This window comes from Abramis brama (assembly GCF_963993115.1).
Source record: "Abramis brama genome assembly, chromosome: 17".
NCBI lineage: Eukaryota > Metazoa > Chordata > Actinopteri > Cypriniformes > Leuciscidae > Abramis > Abramis brama.
Genome location: NC_139979.1, coordinates 9,151,651 through 9,166,153, shown reverse-complemented (window position 1 = coordinate 9,166,153; position 14,503 = coordinate 9,151,651).

Sequence of the window (14,503 nt, the reverse complement as noted above, 5' to 3'; positions counted from 1 at the left end):
CCATGGGAAAGCAACAGTAATTTGGGTATATGAATTCACACAAAACATTTGATTGTATTCTATCCTAAAAAGAAAAAGCCATGTCTTTATTTTATGCATTTAAACTAGCAAGTCACATTTGAGGGGTCGATAACACTACACCGTTTTCAACTAAAAGCAGAAAACTTTTTATGCGTTTTGGCCGTTCATTTACACGTCTGAAAACGCAAACTTTTTCAAAGTGCTTGTTTTGGAAAATTATGCCGTTATTGTCTCCGTGTAAACTACAAAAACGTGAATTTGTGAAAACGGTGACGTCATGCACATGCATATTACGTGTTCGGTCTATAGACCTTATATAGCCCCGCCCCTTTTCAGCGCTGCGCTCGTTGTCTTTTGACTTCCGGTCTGTATTTTCACAGCGATTTTGCATGTTTATTAATGAATGGCTTGTTATAAAATCTTCCCGGTCGACTGACATTTGTTTAGTCATCTGCTTTAAACATTACAGTCCTTATGATAACTTTCGTTAACTTTACATTAAGTAAATCCACTTCAAAAGCTAATTACTCCTGGACAGCAATGCCATAGAAATATACAGAGCGACCACAAAACGGAAGTTAAAAGACAATATTCTAAAGATGGCGGCACCCTCGTTTCTCTGGCGCATAAGGTCTATAGGTGTGTAGAGTTGCTTTACAAAGTGACACTGCCAACTACTGGCCTGGCATGCATAATACAGTGTATATAGTCATTTTTGCTGATCAGTGTGAGAGGAGATTGTTTTGACAACGTTGTTGTCTGTATGCAAAATACGCAAATGAAAAATCAATGAAAAATCACTGTCATTGTGTAAACGTACCCTAAATGCACTGGCCTAGATCAGCTATGATGGTTGAGTTTGAATACAACTCACACATTTTCTAAACTCATTCATCCCATTATATCCTGTCATAGTACTTTCCATTTTAACTTTAAATTGTGAATGCCAATTCAACATTAATAATTAAAATTAATTAATTATCATAAAATAACAGTAAAAATGTATCACAATTTTTGTAGCCCATTAGCCATGATAGGCTTATGTTCATTTTGGGGTTTTTCTCACAAATACTGACATGTGAGTTTAACTCAGTTAACTCAACTTATCAAATAATTACAGTAAATTGTCAGCCCTACTTAACTTTTGTTTATATTGGAAGGTCAATTCTGAGCTAAAAATCAGGACAAAATGGTCCTAATAACCATCTGTCCACAGGGACAGATCAGAGAGGGGGCCAAAGGCTGGTTATGGAGATGTTATGGAGCTAGAATGTGGTGCTTTTCTCAGAATAAAGTGTTTGAACATCTGTTCTGAGCTACAGCTTTCTAAAGTCATCCAAGCCACAGACAGTCTTAACAGACAGTCAAAATAGTAATATTTACTATTTACAGTAATATAACCTCTCTTACCTCTCTTACTCTTACTAGATTAGTGAAGAATCTCAGTTACTCCTTAAGATTTCTTCAGGTGTGAAAGTAGCAGTGAAACAGCAATATGTACAAGACAAAGGTTACAGTATGTACATTGTAGGAATAAGCACACAGCTGGAAGTCCATATTAAGCTGACAGTTATGTTTTTAATTGGTCCAGGACGGTCATCACTGGCTAGTCTGAGTTGATTAGCTGGTGAGTGAAACATCTTTGCTAACTGAAATAAAAAATAAATATGGAAAAACTGAAAGTAAACCAAATTTATAATCTCCGAATCAAAATAAAATAAAATAAAATAAATTTTACTTGTAGATATCCAGCTATATTGACAGGGATTCAAATTGTATTACCAGCCTTCATTAAACTTGAAATAAATTACATAATTTAACATATTAACTTTGACAGCACAAAAATAATAAAACTAAAATATAAACGAACTAAATAAACTAAATAATAGAATAGAAATCGTTTACACGACATGGTTTTCAACTAAAAACGGAAAGCTTTCTATGCATTTTGGCTGTTCATTTATATGACAACGTAGTATGTGGGCCTGAAAACGCAAACTTTTCAAAACGCGTTTCAAAGTAATAGCAACCCGAAAGTTTTTAAAAACGATCTCTCCCTGTAAACTACAAAATGTCATGTGCATGCATATTACGTGTTCATTCTATCGCCAACTACTGGCCTGACATGCATAATACAGCGTTTTTAATAGTTTCACGGATCCGTGTGAGCGAGGATCATTTTGACAACGTTGTCATCTGTACGCAAAAAACGAAAAGAAAAAAAATCATTTACTCTACACATGGGAAACTTTTTATGCATTTTGGCCATTCATTTGCACAACAATGGTGTTTTAGGGCCTGAAAACGCAAACCTTTAAAACAGTTTTCAAAGTGCGTTTTTGAAAACGATATCATTATCGTCTCCGTGTAAACTACAAAACCACGAATTTGTGAAAACAGTGACATAATGCGCATGCTTCTTTTCAAAGTGACATCGCCAACTACTGGCATGGCATGCATAATACAGCATTTTTAGTAGTTTTCGCTGATCCATGTGAATGGGGATTGTTTTAACAATGTTGTCGCCTGTACGCGAAAAACGCGAAGGAAAAACTTTTCTCTTTTTAGTATATCGTTGTCGTGTAAATGTACCCTTAGACTAGCTATAAACCAACTACCATTTTACAAAAAACAGCCAACAGCTTAAGATGGATTTTTCAGCAGGATATATATTTGTCTTCACATATAAATGCACACACTTAGTCTCAAAACCCCACACAGCGACTCAGCAGTTCAAACATTGTAATGCTGTACAATGCAAGAGCGAGTGCATTGCGTGTGTTTGCCGAGCAGAGTGGTATGTGTTTCTAAATTATCCTTGTCCTCTCTACACGCTCGATCTCACCACTCTGGTATGTAACACACACAGCCTCCTCTTCCCCTCCCTCCTCATTCCTTCACTTCACACATCCATACTTTCACCAGACAACTGCCGTTTTAAAATCAGCTTATTCCACTTGTGTTTTTATTGCCCTGTAGAGAGTGATTGCGGTTATGCTGACGGAAGTGGCAGAAGGTGACATGCACTTGAGTGTTTTAATGCATTAGTCATGCATGGCGAATTCTCAGTGGTGTTGTGTCTGTCTGTTTGAGAATGTACAGGTGACCCTGTAGGAAAGAAAAATGACAAATGGGGTTTATTAAAAATCTCAGTTTTTTCTGGAATTGGTTAGACAGAAGGGAAATGTGTTTTATTTCTCAAGATTTATCTCATAAGACATTTGTCATTGAAATCATCCAAGACCTACATATCTGAGAAATGCTATCCATTCACACAAGCAAGAGCGTTGTTGTTCTGAATATAGGAATATTCAGACCAGCAGCACGATTGCAACTGCGAGTTCAAAAAACACGTTAACATTGAGAAACGTACATTTCAGACACATATTGCTAGTTACTTTGTCTATTTTTTCTCTGCCAGCAAAAACCAAATCACCGCAGTTGTGCACCTTTTAGTTTTTGAAGGAATTGTGAGTGAATGATTCACGCATACGCATCAGTGTTCTGAACAAATCGGTTTAACAAAAGATTCGGCCTTCAATTGTCGTTTGCAGCATGTCGTTTGTGAATTAATCAGTATTTTATTTTATTTTAATTTCTGAGGCTACATTTAACTTTAAGACATACACTCTGAAATTCTCTTAGTACTTCCCCTCGGGGGAATCCCTGCCGCCATTTTGAAGTGCATTCAACTTCGTCAAGTGGACGAGGGAAGTTTATTTGGACAGACCCTCGACCTCTCAATTTTGACAGAGGGAGCGAGTCTACACTTCACTCGTGAAGAAGAAGGAGGGAAGTTAGTAAGGGAAGGGCATAAAAAAGTGGACTAAAACACAGCCTGAGTAAAGGATTCAATGACTCCCTCATAACAGCAGTCACTTGTTTTTAACTCGATTTAATGACTCACTCATAAAGACAGTTACTTGTAGCCACCTACTGCTGTATGTTTGCAACTTGCAGAAAGAGTTATTCCTGAAAAAAAAAAAAAAAACATATGTAAAACATAATGCATAAACTGCCAAATTCAGGAACAGGCAAACAAGGACAAATGGAATGAAATAAACAATGACAATTCCCAGCACTCCATAGCAACACCCTGGCAACCACCCAAAGTCTCTGAGCTACCTAAGCATCCTCTAAGAAGCACAGACAGAAAAAAATGTGATTGTAATGAACTTTCGAGGCCAGCACATAGGGAATTGACTAAAATATAAGCCAGAACTCTCCAAATCAGTTTTTATGAGTCTTTCTTGAACAGGCACAAGCACCGCAGTCTAGACTGTACGCATGTTTAGAGCGTAACATAACAGCTACACAGGCAGATGTGAATTCCTTTTACACCGGAAAGGTAGTAAAAAAAAGGAAGAAAATGAGAGAGAGAGAGAGAGAGAGAGAGCAAGAAGCTGGATGTCTGAAATCCTTTTTCCGACCTCTGACCTTTTAAATTTCAACTCACAAAGCTGAGGTGAGACCAAAATCTCCAGCTTAATTTAGGAAGACAAATCTGCTTTAATTAGTGTCAGTTCTTAATGATCAGGTGATTCCTGTGGTTGTCTGGGAGACTCACCCTGCTAATTGAGGTTTTTTTTGCTGTTGGAAAACATCACTCTCAGCGGGTGCAGAGAGATAATGACAAAATGAGGTTTGGCAGGCCGGGACCATTGAGAGTGTAATGTGTACACAGCTACGTCAATACATGCTGGAGAGACCCCGAGGCCTGAAACAACCTCCTCCTGCACAGCTGATTCTATGTGAGCAAGATTCTAGCGAGATTATATGCAGAATTTAAGTGCACCTGATCCTAAAATGTATGTAATGTATTTATGTATATGTATGTAATTCCTTTATGAACAAAATGTCTATGAAAGCAAAAAGAGCAAGTGAAGATGTGATTTGGTGAGGTATTTGGTCCAATCAACATTTTTTTTTGATAAAAGTGTCTGCTAACTGCCTACTAACTACGTTGATTTATACACATGAGGTGTATGAAAAAAATAATCATATTGTAACAGGACAGTCTATGAAAAATCTTTCATTGCTTCCATAACCGGTGCATTTAGCTTGTGTAACAGAAGCTAGAAGGAGCTTGACTTTCTCATGTTCTGTTTTTCTCCAGCCATAACATTTTGAAGACTCAACCGAAGGCATAGAGTAAAACATGTCCGTGATTAACACTAATAACTGTTTAAATGTTGGAGGTGGGGACGTTGTGAACCGAATGAGACAATGATCTGATGGTCCATGTGACATTACAGGCCTAATCGGGTCCAGATGTGCCTGGCTTTGAATACAACTAAAACACAGCCAGAGAGAGGGGCCCCTCTGACGTCCCAGGACACTGAAATCCTAAAGGACAGCAACGGCAGTGATAATCTAACGTCTGGAACCTAGGGTCAAGACATACATTGAGTAAATGTTGCAAGATTAGAATATTCGTATATAATATTTAATATGCAAATAAACTTTAAAAATATATATTTTTCATTTTAGTCTTTTAGCAATGGATTATATTAGATTAGCAGCTCCATGTAACTCTACTCCTAAAAATAAAAATAAAATAAAAAATCACAAAATAAACTTTTTAAAACAAACCTATTTGAAAACAAAACTTATTGAGTTCAAGTTAACTATGGCATCTACATTAGCTTAGCGTCTACATGCATGTGTACTCCTAAAAAAAAAAATCACAAGTTAAATTTAAAACATTTAAAATGTGCACTCTCACACTTATTTGGGATATTCTGTCCCTGACTGGTGAGTATAATATTTTCTCTTTATATGTGTTTTCAATTAGCAACCCGATAGCTTAGGATATGCTAACTGGTTAGCCAGTTAACCCTATTATAGCCTGCCCAATGTTCTTGCCTCGCATAAGATATTACAGCAGACTAATATTGCTACAAAAGGCTAACAAGAAAAGCCATTTGAATACCCAGAATAAAATATAACACAACAGATATATAAGTCTGTATAAGTCACAAGTCTTTCTATATTTCCTACCCCATCTTCCAGTTTCAGCAGGAAATACGTCAAAACTTGGACTAAAAACCGCATTTATTAAAAATGTCATACTGATAAACTTCACTGAACTGTAGAAATACTCTTCTCTCATGTATGTGAGACACGAGGCCCTGATCTAACAACCCGGCATCCATGCTGAGTCTGGGATATTACATACCACAGAAGATGGAAGCGGTCAGCAGGCTTTAGCCAATATTCAACATGTCAGTGGACTCAATTTAACATTCCATTCATCAGTTAGCTTATTAGCAAGCTTCCCAAAGCCCGTTCCCATTGGGCCATTGCATCTTTGTAGAGATAATCTGTAATATGCTGAAAGCCGTTGGAATGCCCTAACAGCACACGTGTGCTCATTCAACATCGCATACACACACACACACACACACACACACACACACACAGAGCGGCAGTGACCCGTGTGCAGTTAAAACACAAGGATGAGGTAATGCCCCATCCTGCTCTATAGGAAAACAAACATGGCTTTGAAAGAAGCTGTAATTCACCCATTCTCTACCACCACCCATATGTCTCTGATTCACTTTACACCCACCGCATGCCTAACCTGCATGGAAAATACTCATTCCTCTCTCAGGAGGGCCTGGATCTCAGAGCTACTGATCTCTGATCCGTACAAAACTTTTTTTGTCTAAAGGTACACAGTGCAATCTTTGCCACCATTTTATGTGATTATAAAAGTTTTTGTTGTTGTTGTTGTTGTTGTTGTTGTTGTTGTCATAGGGCAAATCCGGGCAATCTTGGATTGATTAGTATCCAAGTTTTTACCCTAGATCTCACTGGGAACACATTGTGCAAACTTACGAGCAACAACTGTGAAGAGCAAAAAAACTAAGGGTAGTGTCTCCACCTGGACTGACTTCCAGACTCACACACTACATGCTGCTGCCAGTCTTGTGTTGGATCTACACACACTACATGCTGCTGCCACTCTTGTGTTGGATCTACACACACTACATGCTGCTGCCACTGTTTGTGCCTGTTGTCGGAGGACGCCATGGCAACCTCTCTGCTGCAGAGTTCGTCATATCTTGAAAGAGGGAATGGAAACAAGAGGAAAAAAACTGTCTGTGTGATATTCCCACTAAAGCTCCTGGAAAACGTTGGTGGAAAAAGACAGAAAGAAGAGTGAAGAGGATATCAACTTGGATCATAAATGACAAAAAAAAGAAAAGAGAAAGATTGTGAACTCACATAACCCCAAGTTTTGGGTAATGCATTGCTTGGCATGAATGTTTTTGTTTTCCAAATAATTTGGATTGCAAGCCTTTATATTAAATTAATGCAATTATATTACCTTTAAGCCACCTATATACTTGAGCGACAATATTTTCTTCTGGGTTAATTAATCAATAAAATGTTAAATAATTAAATCATCAAATACAATTTTATTTAATTATTTATTGTTTATTTATTAAATCATAATTCAATAAATATATAAATACAAAAATTATATAAAATATTTATAATTATAAAATATGTATAATATAATATATAAATATATAATATATATATATATATATATATATATATATATATATATATATATATATATATATATATATATATATATTATAATATATAGTTTAAAGTGACTTCCGTAGTTGGAAAAAATACAACGGAAGTCAATAGGGTCCATCAACTGTCTGGTTACCAACATTTTTTTAAATATCTTCTTTTGTGTTCAGCAGAAGAAAGAAATTCATACAGGTTTGGAACAACTTGAGGATGAGTAAATGAAGAATTTTCATTTTGGGGTAAACTATCCCGTTAATGTATTAAGGTAAGAAAACTTTCGTTCAATGATGTCCTGTCCTCCGTTCAGCCAGACACCTAGTGGCTGTCATCTTGATGAATGCTTCAACCTTCCAGGGCCTGATCAATCCCTCAGCTTTTGGTTTCTCTCCTTTATGAAGGTCGTTACTCTTGAGAGGCTTGACTCTCAGGTCTGTGCTTTGTAATGAGGGATGAGATCCTTCGTAAACGGTTTCCATAGCGCTGAGGTAATCGATCTGGCGCTTAGGAATTGAGATGGAGACTTGGCTTTTACTGCGAAGGCTGAGAGCCTGTTGTGTCATCCGTTGTCTTTGAGAGGTATGTGATTGTCAGTTTGCATTAAAGGGAGCCAGAGAGTGTTATAATAATAAAATGAAACTTGACACCATCCCATCTGTCTCCGTTACTAACAAAAACACAGAGACCCTTGAATATCGTTTCACAACGCAAAACAGCATAGCTCTTTTTAAGAGACATGGAACAGAGCTAGCAAAAACACAAGGCATTGGAAAAACACTTTCAAAATAGAGTACTACAAAAACAATGTACTTTTCATTTACTGTTATGCAATACATAAAACCAATACTGTAACAAATTTATTGGCAGTATAAAGAGGAGGAAACAAAACTCTTTAGAGACAAATAAATGGGAGAAATGAAAGCCCGCTAAAAGTAAGCCTTTTACCCTTTAGTAAAACGAACCAATCACTTCCAGCATCATCAGTTTTTGTACTGTGATGATGTGCAAAATACAGTTTTATTTATGGTTGTACTTTGATTTTACTTCATACTAAATGTGTAGCTACAGTACCTCACATAAGCTGCGGTCAAGCACCACATCTGGAGAGTTATAGGATGTGTGTGTGTGTATGTGTATATATATGTACACAGTATATGTATATAGACGTGGTGGCTTGACCAATCAGGGACATCCCAGACCTTCCGAGACTTCCAGAAGCATCTCCTCTGAGCCTAAACTGCCTCCGCTGACAGACCATCTGAGGCAGTATGAAGAAAAATCAAAGTGCAACCATAAACAGACTTTAGACTAAACTGCAGGTGCAAAGTGCCAATAAATATGAAGCAGAATGATGTGTACCCTCACTGGAATGAAGTCCGCAGCCTTTTCACATTTTCTGCTCTGATTGTGTTGGATAATCTGCAAAAGACTCAAATATGGTGAAATATGTTGAGATATGGTCAATTTAAACTGAGACGGCTTCGATTTTATTGGTAGCTGAAGGCAAAATAGATTTATCAAACTTTTGACATTTTTCAAAGAAAATGGGGTGGTGGTGGCCAGTACAAAACAACACAGGTGTGTTGTGGGTGTTTTTTAACATATGGGTGTGTAGAGTGGGTTTTTAGGTGGCTGCTTACTGGCAACAGTCAAAAGAGCCTATAATAGATATTCTGGTCCATACTTCAAAGTCTATGTGTTTTTTTTTTATCCTCATGATTTGAAGTATCATATCATTCATGTCCGTAGTATAAATGTTGCAGGATGTGTCACACACAAGTTTAATACTCAGGCTAAGTGTTCAGAATTAACCACTAAAGTCGGTATGAGACAGAACTTGGAATTGTCTTTTCTTCCCAATTATGATGTGTGTCTGAGTAAAACGGCTTTTTGAACAAAAAAACATGTAGGGCGTAACCTGATTTTGTCCATAGGGAATTGATTGTTTCGTTATGGCCTGGAAGTAAAAACTCCATTCATTTTCTCCATTGCGAAATTGATTTTGAAAGATAACTTTTTAACCTTTAAAGACTGGCGTATTGTGAGTTATTAGGTTGTTAATCCATGGTACTTGCTTCTGTTGTTGAAGCCATCAGTCCGCGTTATTTCAGCTTATTTTTTTAAATAATCGATTTTAACAGCAGATTTCCAAGTAAAAAACTACATTACCCATGATGCTGCATAGAAAATTACACCAATTAGTGAGTTGACAAAAAGCAACAAATGCCAAATCTCTTTAGCTCCGCCCACTCCCACGAAGCACCGCAAATGATGTAATGCTCTCAAAATACTAAAATGTTTGTGTCTATATAGGCTATATGAGCCCTATATAGCAAGCACATTTTAGCTAGCCAAAGTATTTAAAAAACAAACATAAGGCAAGCGGGATTTGTAGAAATTGATAGAAATTTGTAGAAATTGTAGAATGATGTTGCTTTGTAGAAGATTCTATAAAGCCACAGAAACAAAAACGATTGCACGACATAACTCACTTCTGTCAGAGACAAAAGATGTTACAAGAAATAATACATCAATACCCAGCTGCTACAAGACACAGTAACTCAATTCCAGAGGAATGCAGGATTGAGCCACATCCCAGAGATTTTGTAATTCTGTTCTGATTTAAAAGAAATGCGTGTTTGGCTGGAAGCAAACAAGAGCTGTGGAAATATGGATATGATAAAAACAGTTTCACTTGATCATTTAGATAAAAAAGCCAGTGACTGTGTTTTGATTTTTCAAGGTGTAATGGGTAAATCCCTCCAACTGGTTGAGTTAATGTGTCCTTTGACCCAGGAGCTGCAAATTTTTTGCAGCATTTTCCCCATTACATCTTGAGGAGGGGGAGAGTGACATAGAAAGAGAGAGAGAAACAGACTAAACACCCTTTGGCGGCTGTTCCAGCTTCACATTATGCAAGCTCAGAGTCTTTCAAGGCAGTGCCAGCACAGCATGATACAACCTTATGAAACATTAACATAGAGAGCAAGACAAAAGAGGGGAAAAATATGCATTGGCAGTGAGGAAGGAACGGGTGAGGCATGTGAAACAGGGAAGGATGGGATGAAAAGAAAGACGAGACAATGGAAAGTGTGTTAATGGCACAAATCATGAGCAGTCATTCCATGGGAAATGGTAAACTAGGTTGGTCACTGAGTTAAAAGTGGCGTTTCAGCAAAACTTGTCCATGTAATGCAGCCAAACAGCTGTTTTCAAGAAGTACAGCTCCAATCTGACAGAACAAGACAAATAAAAATCCAAATTGTTTGCCAAATTTACATGTAGAGAGAGCCTGATTGCGAGATTTCATTTTTCAATTTTATTGATACAAAATAAATTGTAACTCTAAAGCACTCAATAATGGTAAAGGTAACTTCATTTTTTTTTTATAAAGTGTACCATTTAGAAATAAATGAGATAGAAATACATTTGTGACCATTTATATAACAAAACTTTGTATAAATAACAATAGTAATACTAATCATATTTTTTTTAATAAAAATACATAATATGCATTGGCAATTTTTCATGATTAATAATAATTATTGGTATTACTATTACTATTGGTATTACTATTGGCTGCAACACTACCACACTGAGCAGAGGCGAAGTGCCTTTCAAAGAAAGTCTGTTCACTCGGCAGCCATATTTGCAACGCCCCCGTACAGCTATTCCTGGTATCCAAGACCAAGTCCTATCTTGAATGGGGGAATCCAGAAATCTGAAAAAATCTGCTTGCAGAACTTACAATTAAATAACATTTCAAATCAGGAACAAAATCTGACATGAACGGTCCCTTAAATTGTGTGTCTTAAGCTTAAATAGCATTAAAAAAAGCTTATTTTTCAGGCTAGATTAGTCAATGCGCATGTGCGGTTCTAAACGTGCATCTCAAAACACTTACTGATTTTATGTTCTTTATAGTTTCTTATATTTTTTATTGTTTCTTATGTGTTTCTTATAAGTTTTTATAGTTTCTAATGGCAGCTGCAGTGACGCAATGACTTTACCAATCAACGACTGGTTCTTTTAATGATGTTTGATGAACAAAGTTCGGGAAGAGCACGTTCAGATAATTAACACGAGAGGAGTGCATTCAGTTAATCAACTCAATTAACGATATAAGAGGTATACACACAGCAGACTTACCTCGGTTCATTGACAGTTTATCAGCATCCCTCCACCACTCCATCTCCTCACTTCTAGGTCTAACTATTCCTATTACAACCTGGATGGAGTACTCTGGGTTCGGGCCAAATTCTGAGCTCGGAGCCCTCCCCTCGGACAGCACAGTCCATGTCCAGTCCAAAAATCTTTGGCACAGGTGCCCCACAAGGTCATGTGCTCAGTCCGCTGCTCTTCACGCTCACAACTGCACTGCCAACTTCAGCTCCAACCACATCAAGTTTGCAGATGCCACAACTGTGGTAGACCTCATCAGCAACAACAATGAAACACTCTACAGAGAGGAAGTGACACAACTGGTTGAATGGTGTGGTGCAAACAACCTGTCCCCCTCAATGTGGGGAAGATAAAGGAGGTTGTGATGAACTGACCTCTTGCCACTGACCGAAAGCTCAACTGTGGAGTATGGTGACCGAGAGAGCTCAAGAAACCGCATGCAAATAGCACATGCTGACAACACATGTGCTGCAAATATTCACAACGCAACCAAATACAGAAACACGCTGCAAATACTCACAATGCAACCGAATACAGAAACATGCTGCAAATACTCACAACACAACCAAATACAGAAACAAGTTGCAAATACTCACAACACAACCAAATACAGAAACACGCTGCAAATACTCACAATGCAACCGAATACAGAAACATGCTGCAAATACTCACAACACAACCAAATACAGAAACAAGTTGCAAATACTCACAACACAACCAAAATACAGAAACACGCTGCAAATACTCACATTGCAACCAAAAACAGAAACACGCTGCAAATACTCACAACACAGCCAAATACAGAAACACGCTGCAAATACTCACAATGCAACCAAATACAGAGACATGCTGCAAATACTCACAATGCAACCAAATACAGAAATGCACTAGAAATACTCACAATACAACCAAATACAGAAACACGCTGCAAATACTCACAACACAACCAAATACAGAAACACGCTGCAAATACTCACAATGCAACCAAATACAGAAACACGCTGCAAATACTCACAACACAACCAAATACAGAAACACGCTGCAAATACTCACAACCAAATACAGAAACACGCTGCAAATACTCACCACCCACATACGATCAGGAAGTGAAAATAAACAAAATACTCCCCTTTCAGGTCATCAACAACACCACTGACGAGTAGACATTGAACAATAAGCGTGTCCCAGCCAGGTTCGTCACTTGTTGTGAGTATTTTCTGTATTTGTTTGCGTTGTGAATATTTGCAGCTTGTTTCTGCATTTGGTTGCGTTGTGAATATTTGCAGCATGTGTTGTCGAACTGATGAAGATTTCTTAATTAGGTTTCTTAATTATTAATTGGGTGGTGTTTTTTCTATTTTCATGTGAGAGTCTGCAGCACTGAATTCCTGTGGGAGCACATCACAGATCTCACCTAGACCACCAACACTACATCCCTCTCCAAGAAGGCCCAGCAGCGCCTCCAGTCCTGCACCGGCTGAAAAGAGCAAGTCTCCCATCGCATTCTACAGGGACACCATTCAGAATGTGCTGACCAGCTACATCACTGTCAGGTGTGAGAACTGCAGCGTTGTAGACTGCAAGACCCTACAGCGGATAGTGAACACAGCTGCAAAGATCATCGGTATCCCTTTTCGCTCTACTCTGGACATTTTCCATGCACTATGCTCCAGCAAAGCCACCACTACTGTGAAGGACCCCACCCATCATGAAGACGGTACCGGAGCATCAGACTCTGTCAGTCTGCTCAGCGGCTTCTTCACCCAGGCTGTGAGAGCCCAATCACCCCTATACATCCTGAACCAGAAACACGTCAACACCCCCCTCCCACTCCCACCCTATACCACACACTTAACCTCTTGTTGCGATTGTTCCCCATAACTGTTCACTTCAAAATTTCTTTACAATTCTTATGTGCAATACTATACGAGTGAGACTAGGCTATGCATAGGTGAATGAGTCCATCTTCGGTAATGCTTTCATTTCTCCCTATATGTGCACTGGACACTTGAATTTTTCTTTTATCTTGCACTATCCCTGTTTGCACCGTTTTTGCCATGAATGTCTCTTTTGCACTGTCTTCTGTATAACTGCTTCATGTGGAAATCTAAGCATATGTCTAAATTTTTATGTAAAGTATATGTATAGTCAGATTTCTTATTTCAATAGGTTAGCTATGTGTAGGTTTATACAGGTTATATAGTAATATGTAGTTTTATAAAGCAGGATGTTAATATACAGCTATATGTCATATAGTTATATGTAGATTTATATGGATTAGCCAATGTTTTCTTGTTTTATGTGTTTGTATGTCTATGTTTACGTAGCACTGTGGTCCTGTGAGGCACGGCATTTCATTCCTTTCAATGTCTTCTCCACATACAGCAGAATGACAATAAATCTCACTTGAACTTGAGAATCATAATAATAAGTTTCATATATAATTAAAATATGTATATTAATCATTATTAAATCAAATAAAAACAATTTAAAATCAGTTATTGGGCATTTAAGGATAACAAAAATAATCTAGCATATCAGAAAAATAATCTTTAAATAATCTTTTAATCTTTAGTATTTAAAAAAAAACAGTAAAATTTGACAAATATGCTATTATATAATTAGCTATTTTAGGTCAAATAAAAAAGAATAGAATAATATTGTTATATTATAATACATATATAAAAAATAAATATGAAATAAAATTCACATTGTCTGCAAATGGCAAAATTACAGGAAGTAGCTGTGA